This window comes from Acinonyx jubatus, chromosome A1 (genome assembly GCF_027475565.1).
Source record: "Acinonyx jubatus isolate Ajub_Pintada_27869175 chromosome A1, VMU_Ajub_asm_v1.0, whole genome shotgun sequence".
Taxonomy (NCBI): Eukaryota; Metazoa; Chordata; class Mammalia; order Carnivora; family Felidae; genus Acinonyx; species Acinonyx jubatus.
This window is the reverse complement of record NC_069380.1, coordinates 89680994-89696337: the sequence shown is the minus strand read 5'-3', so window position 1 is coordinate 89696337 and position 15344 is coordinate 89680994.

Here is a 15344-nt window from a genome sequence, read left to right as displayed (position 1 = left end):
ACAGAAAATGACCTGAGGACATGGTGTTCAGTAAAGGTACTTGACATCCATGCTAAGACCTAAATGATGAGGACATCTCAGCTACATGAAGATTGGGGGCTGGAGGCAGGGATGAGCTGGGCCTGTTTGAAGGACAAGCACCATGTGTTGGGAAAATGGAAGGTATTACCTGCCAAGCACGCCCAAGTTGACTGCCATCACCTAGCTTGGCGTTCCTGACCTCAAGGGCCTCTTCCACAGGCCTCCCCATTAATTCAGCCTCCTGCATGGCCCTCCAGGGAGTTGGACCCAGCTCCAGAGAAGCTCACATCCTGGAGGAGAGCAAGCAGGTAGTGTCACCTCCTGGGAAAGTTTCTTCTTGAACAGTTTTATTAAGGTATAATTGACAATAAATGACATTTATTTATTTTAATTAAAAGAATTTTTTTTAATGTTTATTCTCGAGACAAAGACAGCATGAACAGGGGAGGGGCAGAGAGAGAGGGAGACAGAATCAGAAACAGTCTCCAGGCTCTGAACATCAGCACAGAGCCCGACGCGGGGCTCGAACCCACGAACCGTGAGATCATGACCTGAGCCGAAGTCGGATGCTCAACCGACTGAGCCACCCAGGCTCCCCTTATTTTAAATTTTTTAATGTTTATTTTTGAAAGAGAGAGAGACAGAGCACAAGCAGTGGGGGAGGCACAGAGAGAGACGGAGACAGAATCTGAAGCAGGCTCCAGGCTCTGAGCTGTCAGCACAGAACCCAACATGGGGCTTGAACTTACAAACCATGAGATCATGACCTGAGCTGAAGTCGGACGCTTAACGGACTAAGCCACCTAGGCGCCCCTCAAAGTAAAAGTTTTTAATTTTATAAAGTCCAGCTTATCATGTTTCTTCTCTTGTTTCATTCTTTTTGTGTCCTATTTAAGAATTCTTTGCCAAACCTAAGGTCACTAAGATTTTCTCCTCTGTTTTCTTCTGGAGGTTTTGTGGTTTTGGCTTTACATTTAGGTCTGTGCTACATTTTGAGTTAATTTTTGTGTACAGTGTGAGGTGAGAATTGATTTTTTTTCCATATAGATGTCAATTTGACCTAGCACCAATGATAGAAAGACTAGTCTTTCCTCCCTAGTTGCAGTCCCATCTCTTGTTCATCATGTGACTATGTCCAAATGTCTGTTTCTGGGCTCTCTGTTCTCTTCCATTGATCTTTATTCTTGTACCAATACCATATTTTCTTAATTATTATAGCTTAATTATTGTAAGTCTTCATATCTGGTAGTACATATCTTCCAACAATGTTCTTTAAAGATCGCTTTGGTTTTCTAGGTCCTTTGGAATTCTATATAATTGAATTTCCATCCTAATTTTAGAATTAGAATGTCAGTTTCCACAAATAAACCCTCATGCTCACTGTTCAAAGCTCTCTCTTCCTACCACGAGGACACTTGGAGAGCTCAAATCAGCCCTCAGAAGGTTGTCTGATGGACATGGAATCTGAGCCCAGGAATATTTTAATCAAGCCAGTGATTCATTCTCTCTGTATCTCTCTCCAAATTGTATCGATATTATTAAGGCTAATTTTCATTAACAATCTCAGCATTTCATGCAGGTCATGGGTGGCCATGGTATACAGAAACTTTCAATTTCCCTTATTTCCTTGCAAAAAGGGGAAAGCTATAAAACCCAAGGAAGTCTTCTCTTTAAGTTTATTTATTTATTTTGAGAGAGAGACTGATAGAGAGCAGGGGAGAGGCAGAGAGAGAGGGAGAGAGAATCCCCAGAGAGGATCCCAAGAATCCCTATCAGACTGTTATCTCAGACCCCGACTCAGGGCTTGATCTCACAGTTCAAGAGTCTGATGCTTAACCAACTGAGTCACCCAGGGGCCCCGAATATGAATGTGTTTGATAGCTGTTGATACACATTAAGATCAGGAGGTTTTTTCCCCCTGTGGCTCAATAACATATTCATTGTCTCACTTCTGAAACAAATATTACACTAAGGTAGAACTTAAAATTGAGCCCATATTCAGAAACGTAGATTTTTCTGAAAGTTGAAAAGGTTTAAGTAATGTTTTTCCTAAAACAAATGGGCTTTAATACTTTTTTTTTTAACATTTATTCATTTTTCAGAGAGAGACAGAGCATGAGTAGGGGAGGAGCAGAGAGAGAGGGAGACACAGAATCTGAAGCAGGCTACAGGCTCCCAGCTGTCAGCACAGAGCCCGACGCAGGGCTCAAAACCACGGGCCGCGAGATCATGACCTGAGCCAAAGTGGGCCGCTTAACCGACTGAGTCACCCAGGCGCCCCATGATGCCTTTTATTTTTATTATTGTTTTTAATGTTTATTTTGAGAGTGTGCCCACACGCGTGCACAGGGGAAGGGCAGAGAGAGGAGGGGGAGGGGCAGAGAGAGAGGGAGAGAGAATCTAGGTAGGCTCCATGCTGTCAGCGCATAGCCCAGCTCAGAGGTTCATCTCAGGAACCATGAGATCATGACCTGAGCCAAAATCAAGAGTCAGATGTTCAACCAACTGAGCCACCAAGGCACCCTAAAACCCAAGGAAATTTTTACTTGATTATTTAAATGGGAGAAGTTTAGGTAAATGAGGAACAATTAACATGTTAACTCCTTTCACAAGCAGACCTTGATTTTGAGGAAATGTCATGAAAACTGCAGAATTTAAGGTCCACAATAAAAAAAAAAACATTGCTTCCTGGCTTTTTTAGGGAACTCAGTGCCCATGTCATCCCTGAAAAGACCAGACCTGGAGCCCCCAAGGAAAGGAGTGGTAGGTACCAACACGTCTGAGTTTAAGGACATAAAGTTCATTCTAAGGGCACAAAGGAATGGAGAAGAGGACCTAAAAAATGAATTTTTGTTTCCTCACACCACAGGCAAATGCCACAGTGGCTGTGAATGTCAGTGAATCCCTTCTCTTGGCAACTGAGAAGAATACTCCCAAAACCAAGGACACAAACTCTTGTTTTCAGCCCTGTGGCTATTTCACTTGGTTCCTGAGATAACTCTGTTAGTGTGACATTTGCCCTTCCCCAAAACAATGAGGCGTTCTCTGTGCCAACATACCGTACAAAAAAAGAATTCTGCATCTGTATAAAACTTGATAAAAGTCATTCAGATGGTACAGAACACAAGAACATCGTTATAAAGAATGTACAAGCTTCATTTGGCACCTCCATTTTTTTGTATATTTGGTTATTTGCTCCCTTTTCTGCAAGGTGCCTTTTTATGGAAGAGCAAATTAAGCAGGAAAGAATGCCCATCTGCTCTGTGGCTTATCCTTCCCTTGGGCTTTTTCATCTTTTTTTTTTTTTAATGTTTATTGATTTTTGAGAGGGAGTGAGCGAGCAGGGGAGGGGCAGACGGAGGGGAGGACAGAGGATCCAAAACACGCTCTGTGCTGACAGCAGAGAGCCCAACGCAGGGCTCAACCCCACAAACCGTGAGATCATGACCTGACCTGAAGTTGGATGTTTAACTGACTGAGCCACCCAGGCGCCCCGGGCTTTTTCTTCTTTAGTTTCTTCACTCGTCCTCTTGGGCTTGGTGGTGACAGCTGTGGGGTGGGGTGTAGCACGCAGGGCAGGCCAGGGTAGTGGTTTAAAGGTGGCTATACTCCTGCCCTCTTTCCCATGCTGCTCTGAAGCCATTGTGCCTTAAAATTAGTCTCATCCATGGTCTTTGTTTTTGTTTTCAAGATTTATTTTCGAGAGAGAGAGAGAGAGAGAGAGAGAGCGAGCAGGGGAGGGGCAGAGAGAGAAGGAGACACAGAATCTGAAGCAGACTCCAGGCTCTGAGCTGTCAGCACAGAGCCCCATGCGGGGCTTGAAACCACAAACTGTGAGATCAAGACCTGAGCCAAAACCAAGAGTTGGACACAACCGACTGAGCCACCCAGGCACCCCATCACGCATGTTCTTTGGAATCTGCAAGTCCTCTATATGAAAAAATGTTTGAATTTTCTGTTTTAATAAAAAAAAAACTGGAAAAATGCTGATGCATGTTCTATCTGCTCTAGATAACCGCATTGTAACCAGGAAGCACCACCAAACCTGAGTCTGCATCTAGGCCTGAGTGGAGGAGGCTAAGGAATGGGCAAGGCAAGCAGGCAGACATGGGAACGCTGAGCTCCGCTGGGGAGTGGAAGATATCAAAGTCTTTCTGAAGAGTCAAAAGTAGGCTGAGAATGTGCATCATATCATTGCACAGAACATGTGCCAGCTGAGCTTTATTTAAAACATCTGTCTTGAGGGCAATTGGGACCAGATCACAGGCCACATAGTGCTTATTTTCAGCAGAAAAAAAAAAACATTTTTTGTTGTCCTACTTAAATGTTAATTTGAGGGGGCGCCTGGGTAGCTCAGTTGGTTGAGTGTCCAACTCTTGATCTCAGCTCAGGTCATGATCTCATGTTCCTAAGTTTGCGCCCTGCTTCGGGCTCTGTGCTGACAGCATGGAGCCTAGGGCTCACTTCATATTTGTCAGGAGGCCCTAAGCATTCTATTATAAGCAAGAGGTGTTCCTTCTCTTCTGTTGGTATCATGAAATAATAGAAAATGTATATACTGTCTGTACCCCACCCCCCAAATTCCTGACACAGGACTTCTAAAAACCTTCTAGGGGCACTTGGGTGGCTCAGTGGGTTAAGCGTCTGACTTGACATTGACTCAGGTCACGATCTCACAGTTCATGAGTTCAAGCCCCACATCGGGCTCCTTGCTGACAGCTGCAGAGCCTATTTGGGATTCTCTCTCTCTCCTCTCTCTCTGCCCCTCCCCTACTCATGTTCTCTCTCTCTCTCTCAAATAAATAAACATTAAAAAAATAATAAAACCCTTTTAATTTCCTAAGTGATAAGAGTACCACTAAGTATGCTTTGCTCTAATATTTGGTCTTTGACCCTTATTTTTAAAATTTATTTAATTAAGAACATTTTTTTATTTGAGAGAGAGTGTGTGTGCATGCATGCATGCATGTGAGTGGGGCAGAGGGGGGCAGAGGGAGAGAGAGAGAATCTTAAGCAGTCTGCCTGCTCAGTGTGGAGCCTGACCTGGGGCTCGATCCCAGGATTATGGGATCATGACCTAAGCTGAAATCAAGAGTTGGACGCTTAAACCTCTGAGCCAGGAGGTACCCTGACCCTTATTCTTGATACAGAGTTTCCAAATCCCTTGAAATTTCCTGGTAATAGCAATGTCTTTTGTTCTACTGAGATGACTCTTGGTGGGCCCCTGTATGGAGGCTGGTCACCAGAAAGACCAAGCCATGATTAGAAGCTTGGAATTTTCAGCTGCATCGCCATTCTCCAGAAAGGGAAGAAGGGCTGGAAATGGAGTTAATGATGGATCATGCCTACGTGATGAAACCTCTATAAAAATCCCCAAAATGTGGGATTCAGGTTGGTGAACTCATATTCATGTGCCAGAAGGATGACTCCCCCACAATGGCATAGGATGGAAATGCCTTTGCTCTGAGCCCTCCTAGACCTCAGCCAATGTATCCTTTCATCTGGTTGTTCATCTATATCCTTCATCATATCCTTTAATAAGCTGGTAAACATAAATAAGGGTTTTCCTGAGTTCTGGGAGCTGTTCTAGCAAATAACCAAATCCAAGGGGAGGGGATCATGAGAACCCCTGATCTGGAGCCAAGTTGGACAGGCATTGTGGGTAACCTGGGGACCTACTCCTTGTGATTGGCATCTGAAGTGTGGTCAGTCTCATGGACTGAGCCCTTAACCGGTGGGATCTGACAGTAGCGATCTCCAGGTAGATGATGTCAGAATTGAATTAAATTGTAGGACAGCCAGCTAATGTCGCAGAATTGTGTGGTATGGGGAAAACTCCCACACATCTAGTGTCAGAAGTATGAGCATGGTAGTGGTGTGAGTAAAGAGGAAACATAGGAGAGAGTAGGGGTTGTTTTTATTTTAAAAGTTTATTTATTGGGACACCTGGGTGGCTGAGTTGGTCGAGTGTCAGGTCATGATCTCGCAGTTCATGGTTTTGAGCCCCATATCAGACTCACTGCTATCAGCCTGTCAGTGTGGAGGAGGCTTCAGATCCTTTGTCCTCCCTCTCTGTCCCCATCCCCCGCTTGTGCTCTCCAAAAAAAAAAAAAGTTTATTTATTAATTTTATTATTTTAAAAAGCTTAATTTTTTTTAAGTTTAATTATTTACTCTGAGAGAAAGAGAGCATGAGCAGGGGTGGGGCAGAGAGAGGGAGAGAGGGAGAATCCCAACCAGTCTCAGCACTGCCAGCATAGAGCCTAACGCAGGGCTCAAACTCACCAACCATGCGATCATGACCTGAGCCGAAATCAAGAGTCAGATGCGTAACCTACTGAGCCACCCAGGCGCATTATTTTTTAATGTTTATTTTTGAAAGAGAGACAGCACACGTGCAGGAGTGGGGGGAGGGGCAGGGAGAGAAGGAGACAGAGGATCTGAAGTGGGCTCCATGCTGACAGCAGAGAGCCTGATGTAGGGCTCAAACTCAGGAACTTTGAGATCATGACCTGAGCCGAAGTCAAGAGCTTAACCGACTGAGCCATCCATGTGCCCTAAAGGTCTATCTATTTTTAAGTAACCTCTACACCCATGGCTTGCCCTCATGACCCTGAGATCAAGAGTCACATACTCTTTCAACTGAGCCGGCTGGGCACCTCTAGGTTTTTTTTCTTTATACTTTATTAATTTCTATTTTTTCTTTTTAAAACTTTGTTGATGTTTTTATTTTCCAATGGCTTATAACTATTTTGAATCTCAGATGTCTAGCCATCTGATTCTGATGTAATCTTCTGGGGCTGCAGTTGGGCACTGGGATTTGAAAAGATGCCCAAGTGATTCCAATGTGCAGACAAGGCAAATGTCCCTTGCAATGTAGAACATAGAGACCAACACAAGCAAACAGAAATAAACAAATGTCTGGAGAAGACATACAGAGGAAAAAATATTCAACTAAAAGTCTATGAGGGTGGCATTCCGGTGAAGTGAGGAGATCAGCAAATTCTCTCCCCCACCAAACAGTGATAAAACTGGAGGGAAAAAAAACAGAATAAGAACCCAGAAATGGACCCACAAACGTATGGCCAACTAATCTTTGATGAAGCAGGAAAGAATATTCAATGGAATAAAGACAGTCTCTTCAGCAAGTGGTGGGAAAACTGGACAGTGACAGGCAGAAGAATGAACCTGGACCACTTTCTTACACCATACACAAAAACAAACTCAAAATGAACGAAAGACCTAAATGTAAGACAGGAAGCTATCAAAATCCTCAAGGAGACAGCAGGCAAAAACTTCTTTGACCTAAGCCGCAGCAACTTCTTACTCAACACATCTCCAGAGGCAAGGGAAACAAAAGCAAAAATGAACTATTGGGACCTCTTCAAAATAAAAGCTTCTGCACAGCGAAGGAAACAATCAGCAAAACTAAAAGGCAAGTGACGGAATGGGACAAGAAACTTGCAAACGACATATCAGATAAAGGGTTAGTATCCAAGATCTATAAAGAACTTACAAACTCAACACCCAAAAAACAAAGAATCCAGTGAAGAAATGGGCAAAAGACATGAATAGACACTTCTCCAAAGAAGACATCCAGATGGCCAATCGACACATGAAAAAATGCGCAGCATCGCTCATCATCCAGGAAATACAAATCAAAACCACAATGAGATACCACCTTACACCTGTCAGAATGACTCACATTAACAACTCAGGCAACAATAGATGTTGGCTAGGATGCGGAGAGAGAGGACCTCTTTTGTATTGCTGGTGGGAATGCAAACTGGTGCAGCCACTCTGGAAAACAGTATGGAGGTTTCTCAAAAAGTTAAAAATGGAACTACCCTACAACCCAGCAATTGTACTACTAGGTATTTATCCAAGGGATACAGGTATGCTGTTTCAAAGGGGCACATGCACCCCAATGTTTATAACAGCACTATCAACAATAGCCAAAGTATGGAAAGAGCTCAAATGTCCATTGATGGATGAATGGATAAAGAAGATGTGGTATATATATGCAATGGAGTATTACTCAGCAATCAAAAAGAATGAAATCTTGCCATTTTCAACTGTGTGGAGGGTATTATGCTAAGCGAAATTAGTCAGAGAAAGACAAATGTCATATGACTACACTCATATGAGGACTTTAAGGCACAGAACAGATGAACACAAGGGAAGGAAAAATAATATAAAAACAGGGAAGGGGACAAAATATAGGAGACTTATATGGAGAACAAACAGAGGGTCACTGGAGGGTTGTGGGAGGGGGGATGGGCTAAATGGGGAAGGGGCATTAAGGAATCTACTCCGGAAATCATTGTTGCACTATATGCTAACTTGGATGTAAATTTAAAAAATAAATTAAATAAAAAATTTAAATTTAAAAAATAACTGGAGAAAAAAAAGAAATCTAAAAAACCAGTTAGGGTTCTGGAAATTGACCAAAAGCAAATGAGAAATTGAAAAGAATTTATCCATGAAAAGCCACTGAACTCTGGGTGAGAACAGTAAGAGTCTGTGGCACTCTGGCCTGGGGCTGCTCACATTCCCCCACACTTGTCAGCTCGGCAGCAGCCCATGACTGGTCAGGCTATGCCATCCAACAGCTTCACTGCCAGAGGGGGCTCACTGGATTTGGAACAAACCACAGCGAGACACTACCACACACCCATGAGAACGGCTATAATAAAAAAGACAGACAATAGCACATGTTGGCAATGATGTGAAGAACTGAAGCCCTCCTACATGGGACTGTGAAAAAGAACAGCTACTTTGGAAAGCAATTTGGCAATTTCTTCAAAAGTTCAGTATACATTTACCACTTAAGCTAGCAGTTCTATGTAGTACCCAAGAGAAAAAGAAATGTGTGTATAAAAACTTATATACAAACATTCATGGCAGCATTACTCATTATAGCTCAAACCTGGAAGAAATCTAAATGCACATGAACTGTTCAACGGAGAGACAAAAGGTGGTATATCCATGCAGTGGAATATTATTCAGCAATGAAAAGGAATGAATTCCTGATACACGCTACTAGGCAAATGAACTGCAAAAACATTATGCTATGAGAAAGAAGTCAGATACAAAAAAACTACATGTTTTGTGATTCCACTTGTATGAAATATCTTGAAAAGGGAAATCAATAGAGGGAGAAAGCAGTTCAGTGGCTACCTGGGGTTGGCTGGGCAAACAGGCACAAGGGCAGTTTTTGGTGGCTGAGATATCCTAAAATTGGATTATGATAATGGTTTTATAATTCTATAAATTTACTAAAGATCATTTATTTACATTGGATAATCTTTATGGTGTGTGAATTATACTTCAATCAAGTTTAAAAAAATAATGTAAAGGTAGAATAAAGACATTTTTACTTTTTTCATTTATTATTTTTTATATGACTTAAAATTTTTTAACGTTTATTTATTTTTGAGAGACAGATACAGAGCACGAGTGGGGGAGAGGCAGAGAAAGAGGGAGACACAGAATCCCAAGCAGGCTCCTGACTCTGAGCTGTCAGGACAGAGCTTGACATGGGGCTCAAACTCATGAGCCGTGAGATCATGACCTGAGCCAAAGTCAGACACTCAACTGACTAAGCTACCCAGGTGCCCCTATAAGACATTTTTGATGTGCAAGATTTCAACAAAACTTTACCTCACAGTCTTTCTCAGGAGGCAACAGGAAGATGAAAGTACGAATTGTGGTAGTAACCCAAGAAAAAATGAAGATGTTAGGTTAGTAAGAGAACATTAAAACATACATCTGTACAAAGAGTCCATAGCCATTTAGACACTCTAGCCCCAAATTGGAAACAGCCCACGTGTCTGTTACTTGGTGAGTGGATAAATGAACTGTGGCATGCTCATACAATGGAATACTACTCAACAATTAAAAGGAACAAAGTAGTGATAAATGTTAACTGTATACATGAAGATCTCAAGACAATCTGTTGAGTGAAAGAAGCCGGACACAAAACACTATATTCCATATGATTCTATTTATATGAAGCTCTAGAAAAGACAAGTCTATAGTAACTGAAATCAAATCAGCTTTTGCCTGAAGCTGGTGTAGGGATGGACTGGGAATAGGTACACGGGAAAGGTAGTATAGTAAAAAATTAGTGCTTGTTCTGGATTCCTGGTGCAGAGCTCCTAAAACCCTTGGAGCTTCCTGAGTGATAGGAGTGTCTTTTGTTATTCATAATAACCCCTTAATAATCCTCATAACCACACCTGAGGTTATGCTAATATGGTGATTATTGGTGGACCCCTAGACAGCTTCAGGTTAGAGGCTGGTTGCTAGAAGAACCAAACCAAGAGATTAGAGGGTGGGAATTTTCTTTTTAATTTTTTTTTTAAGTTTATTTGAGTACATGCGCATGCGAGAAAGCGCGTGCACGTGTGCATAAGTGGACGAGGGGCAGAGAGAGAGGGAGACAGATTATCCCAAGCAGGCTCTGCACCATCATTACAGAGCCTGGGGCTTGGTCCCATTAAACGTGAGATCATGATCTGAGCCAAAATCAAGAGTCAGACGCTTAACCAACTGAGCCACCCAGGGGCCCCAAGGGTTGGAATTTTCAACTCCACTCTGGACCTCTAGGAAGGGAAGAAGTCCTGGAGATCGAGTGCAGTCACCGATGGTCAATGATTTCAATAATCATGCCTGTGTTATGGGACCTCCATAAAAAACCTTAAGTAATGGTGTTCAGAGTGCTTGTGGCTAGGTTAACACATCCAAGGGCAGGGGGTTTGGCATGCCTAGAGGGAGCTTCCCCTAGAGAGAGCATGGAAACTCCACACACACCCTATCTCCCCATACTTTGTCTCCTGTATCTCCTCCATTTGGCTGTGCCTGAGTTGAATCCTTTTTACTAAACCAGTAGTAGTACTGGGGACACCTGGCTGGCTCAGCCGGAAGAGCAGGTAACTCTCGATCTCAGAATCGCGAGTTTGAGCCCCCATATTGGGTGTAGAGATTCCAAAAACAAAACAAAACAAAACAAAACAAAACAAAACAAAACAAAACAACTTAAAAAAATGCTGTCCTGAGTTCTGTGAATTGTTCTAGTGAATTATTGAACCTGAGCAAGGAGTGATCATGGGAACCCCTAAATTTGTTTTTTTTTAAATATATGAAATTTATTGTCAAATTGGTTTCCATACAACACCCAGTGCTCATCCCAAAAGGTGCCCTCCTCAATACCCATCACCCACCCTCCCCTCCCTCCCACCCCCCATCAACCCTCAGTTTGTTCTCAGTTTTTAACAGTCTCTTATGTTTTGGCTCTCTCCCACTCTAACCTCTTTTTTTTTTTTCCTTCCCTTCCCCCATGGGTTTCTGTTAAGTTTCTTAGGATCCACATAAAAGTGAAACCATATGGTATCTGTCTTTCTCTGTATGGCTTATTTCACTTAGCATCACACTCTCCAGTTCCATCCACGTTGCTACAAAGGGCCATATTTCGTTCTTTCTCATTGCCACGTAGTATTCCATTGTGTATATAAACCACAATTTGTTTATCCATTCATCAGTTGATGGACATTTAGGCTCTTTCCATAATTTGGCTATTGTTGAGAGTGCTGCTATAAACATTGGGGTCCAAGTGCCCCTATGCATCAGTACTCCTGTATCCCTTGGATAAATTCCTAGCAGTGCTATTGCTGGGTCATAGGGTAGGTCTATTTTTAATTTTCTGAGGAACCTCCACACTGCTTTCCAGAGCGGCTGCACCAATTTGCATTCCCACCAACAGTGCAAGAGGGTTCCCGTTTCTCCACATCCTCTCCAGCATCTATAGTCTCCTGATTTGTTCATTTTGGCCACTCTGACTGGCGTGAGGTGATATCTGAGTGTGGTTTTGATTTGTATTTCCCTGATGAGGAGCGACGTTGAACATCTTTTCATGTGCCTATTGGCCATCCGGATGTCTTCTTTAGAGAAGTGTCTTTTCATGTTTTCTGCCCATTTCTTCACTGGGTTATTTGTTTTTCGGGTATGAAGTTAGGTGAGCTCTTTATAGATTTTGGATACTAGCCCTTTGTCCGATATGTCATTTGCAAATATCTTTTCCCATTCCGTTGGTTGCCTTTTAGTTTTGTTGGTTGTTTCCTTTGCTGTGCAGAAGCTTTTTATCTTCATAAGGTCCCAGTAATTCACTTTTGCTTTTAATTCCCTTTCCTTTGGGGATGTGTGGAGTAAGAGATTGCTATGGCTGAGGTCAGAGAGGTCTTTTCCTGCTTTCTCCTCTAAGGTTTTGATGGGAACCCCTAAATTTGTAGCCAACCAGGCAGACATGTGGCAGTCTGGGCACCCTATTTGCAGCTGGCATCTGAAATGGGGGCAGTCTTGTGGGACTGAACCCTTAAACCTGTGAAGTCTGACACTAACTCTGGGTAGTTGATGTCAGAATTGAATTGAATTGACTGAAGTGTTGTCAGAAAAAGACATCACAATTAGTGTCAGAAGAGGGCACCCCACATTTGGTTTAAGGGGAAGAGAAAAAGCTTCAGAGGAAACTTTTGGGGTAATGGAAATGTTCTAGATCTCCACTATGATAGTACTTACATGGTTCTGTACATTTCTCAAAATCATGAAACTGTACAATAAAGTTGAATTTTAATTTTTTATTTATTTTCAATTTATTCTTTTGAGAGAGAGTGCATAAGCGGGGGAGAGGCGGCGGGGTTGGGGTGGGCAGAGACAGAATCCTAAGCGGGCTCCACACTGTCAGTGCAGAGCCTGATGCAGGGCTCAAACTCATGAAACTGTGAGATCATGACCTGAGCAGAAATTGAGAGTCAGAGGCTTAACCAACTGAGCCACTCAGGCACCCCAGTACTTTTTTTTCTTTTCATTTTTTTTTAATGTTTATTTATTTGTGAAGGAGAGAGAGGGAGACACAGAATCCGAAGCAGGCTCTAGCCTCTGAGCTGTCAGCACAGAGCTCAATGTGGGGCTCGAACTCTCAAACTGCACAAGATCATGACTACAGCTGAAGTCGGACTGAGCCACCCAGACACCCCACTTTTTTTTTAAAGTAAACTCTACGCCCAACGTGGGACTTGAACTCATGACTGCCAGATCAAGAGTGGCATGCACTATGGGCTTAGTCAGCCAGGCACTCTATTTATGTACTTTTTTTTCCCTTCTCAATTTGACACTGCTAGATTAGTGTAGGTGCACAGAAATGATCATTACTAGCCTAACCAGCAAGACAGAACAGGATGGGAATGGAGAGTGCTCCTTCTGGCTATGTGCCCCCTTTCTCTTTCTGGCAAAGGAAGGTGGGGGTAAGCAAGGGTGAGGGCGGCTTCGCAGGTAAGGTGGAGAGGCAAGTTAAGTCATAAGAAGCACAGAAGGACAGAAGTTTTCAACAATTTTGTTTATGGTGCGTTTGAAACATATTTTTTATTTTTATTTTTAGCTGTTTTAAGTTTTAGAGAGAGACTGTGAGCTGGGTGGGGAGCAGAGGGAGAAGGAGAGAGAGAATCCTAAGCAGGTTCCACACTGTCAGTGCAGAGCCCCACTGGCGGCGCTCGATTTCAGGAACCATGAGATCATGACGTGAGCTGAAATAAAGAGTCGGACGCTTAACTGACTGAGCCACCCAAGCGCCTCATAAACATATATTTTATTTATTTTTATTTTTATTATTTTTAAAACTATTTCTTTTAATGCTTACTTTTGGGAGAGAGAGAGGACAGAGCATGCATGAGCAGGGGAGGAGCAGAGGGAGAGAGGGAAACACAGAATTCGAAGCAGGCTCTAGGCTCTGAGCTGTCAGCACAGAGCCCCACACGGGGCTCGAACTCGCGAACTACAAGATCATGACCTGGGCCAAAGTCTGATGCTCAACCAACTGAGCCACCCAGGCTCCCCAAACATATATTTTATTTTTAAAAATGAAACACAAAAGCAGACTTTTATGTGATTTTTTAAGAAGTTCTATACCCATTGTGGGGCTTGAACTCACAACCCTGAGATCAAGCGTCACATGCTGTACCGACTGAGCCAGCCAGGCACCCACATTTATATGATTCTTTTTTGAAAACTAATATACATATGTTATTTAAAAGCTTCCTTTTTGGGGCGCCTGGATGGCTTAGTCGGTTAAGCGTCTGACTTTGGCTCAGGTCATGATCTCGAGGTTGGTGAGTTCAAGCCCCACGAGTTCAAGCCCCACGTTGGGGTCTGCTCATAGCTCGGATCCTGGAGCCTGGTTCAGATTCTGTGGCTCCCTCTCTGCTCCTCCCTGGCTTGGGCTCTGTCTCTGTCTCTCTCTGTGTCAAAAATAAATTAACATTAAAACAGTTAAAATAAAAATAAAAGCTTCCTTTTCACCTTTCATTTGTGGGACCATATATTGGCATATGAAGTACATGAGCCTTAAGTCAGAAAATGAATGGATCCACAAGTGTTATGGAAAGATCAACAAGGAGCAAATTACCCTGACAGATAACACTTGGATTGCTCCATCTCTTGGTAAATATGGCATCATCTGCTTGGCAGACTCTGATTCGGGTGATCTATATACTGTTGGAAAACACTTCAAAGAAGCAAACAATTCCTTGTGGCCCTTCAAATTATCTTCTTCATGAGTGGGATGAAGAGAAAGACCACCCACTTTGTAGAAGATGGAGATGTTGGCAGCAGGGAGGACCAGATTGGCAAACTTAGTAGAAGGATGAACTGAGGTGTCTACAGTGATGATTTGTGTAATCTGGTCAGTTAATCAATAGTGACTGCTTTCAAATTGGAAAAAAAAAATCTCATTCCTCAGTGTTTTGCCCTTTGCTTCGTCCTTTGAAGAACATTAAGCTTTGGAAAAAAAAAAAAAAAAAAAAAAAAAAAAAAAAAAAAAAAAAATCCACATCAGGACTCTTAGCAGGATCTCCTGTCCCGCTCTGTCTTGGGCCCAGACAGGATCCTCAGGCTCAGCCAAGCTTGAATTCCCTCTTCTGAGGGCCTTTACAGTTCACCTCCAGTCACCCAAGCTCAGACTTTCAGCGTTAGCTTTGATTCTTCTCTTTCTCTAGCCTCCTGAGTCCACTGGGCCATTTTTCACCATTAACATTAAATGCTTGGGGTGCCTGGGTGGCTCAGTGGGTTAAGCGTCTGAATCTTGATTTTCAGGTCCTGATCTCACAGCTCCTGAGCTCAAGCCCTGTGTCAGTCTCCTTGATGACAGCGTGGAGCCTGCTTGGGATTCTCTCTCTCTCTCTCTCTCTCTCTCTCTCAAGATAAATAAATAAACATTAAAACAAACAAACATTCAATGCTCGTGTTTCTACACACCCTGCCATTCCCTAATCC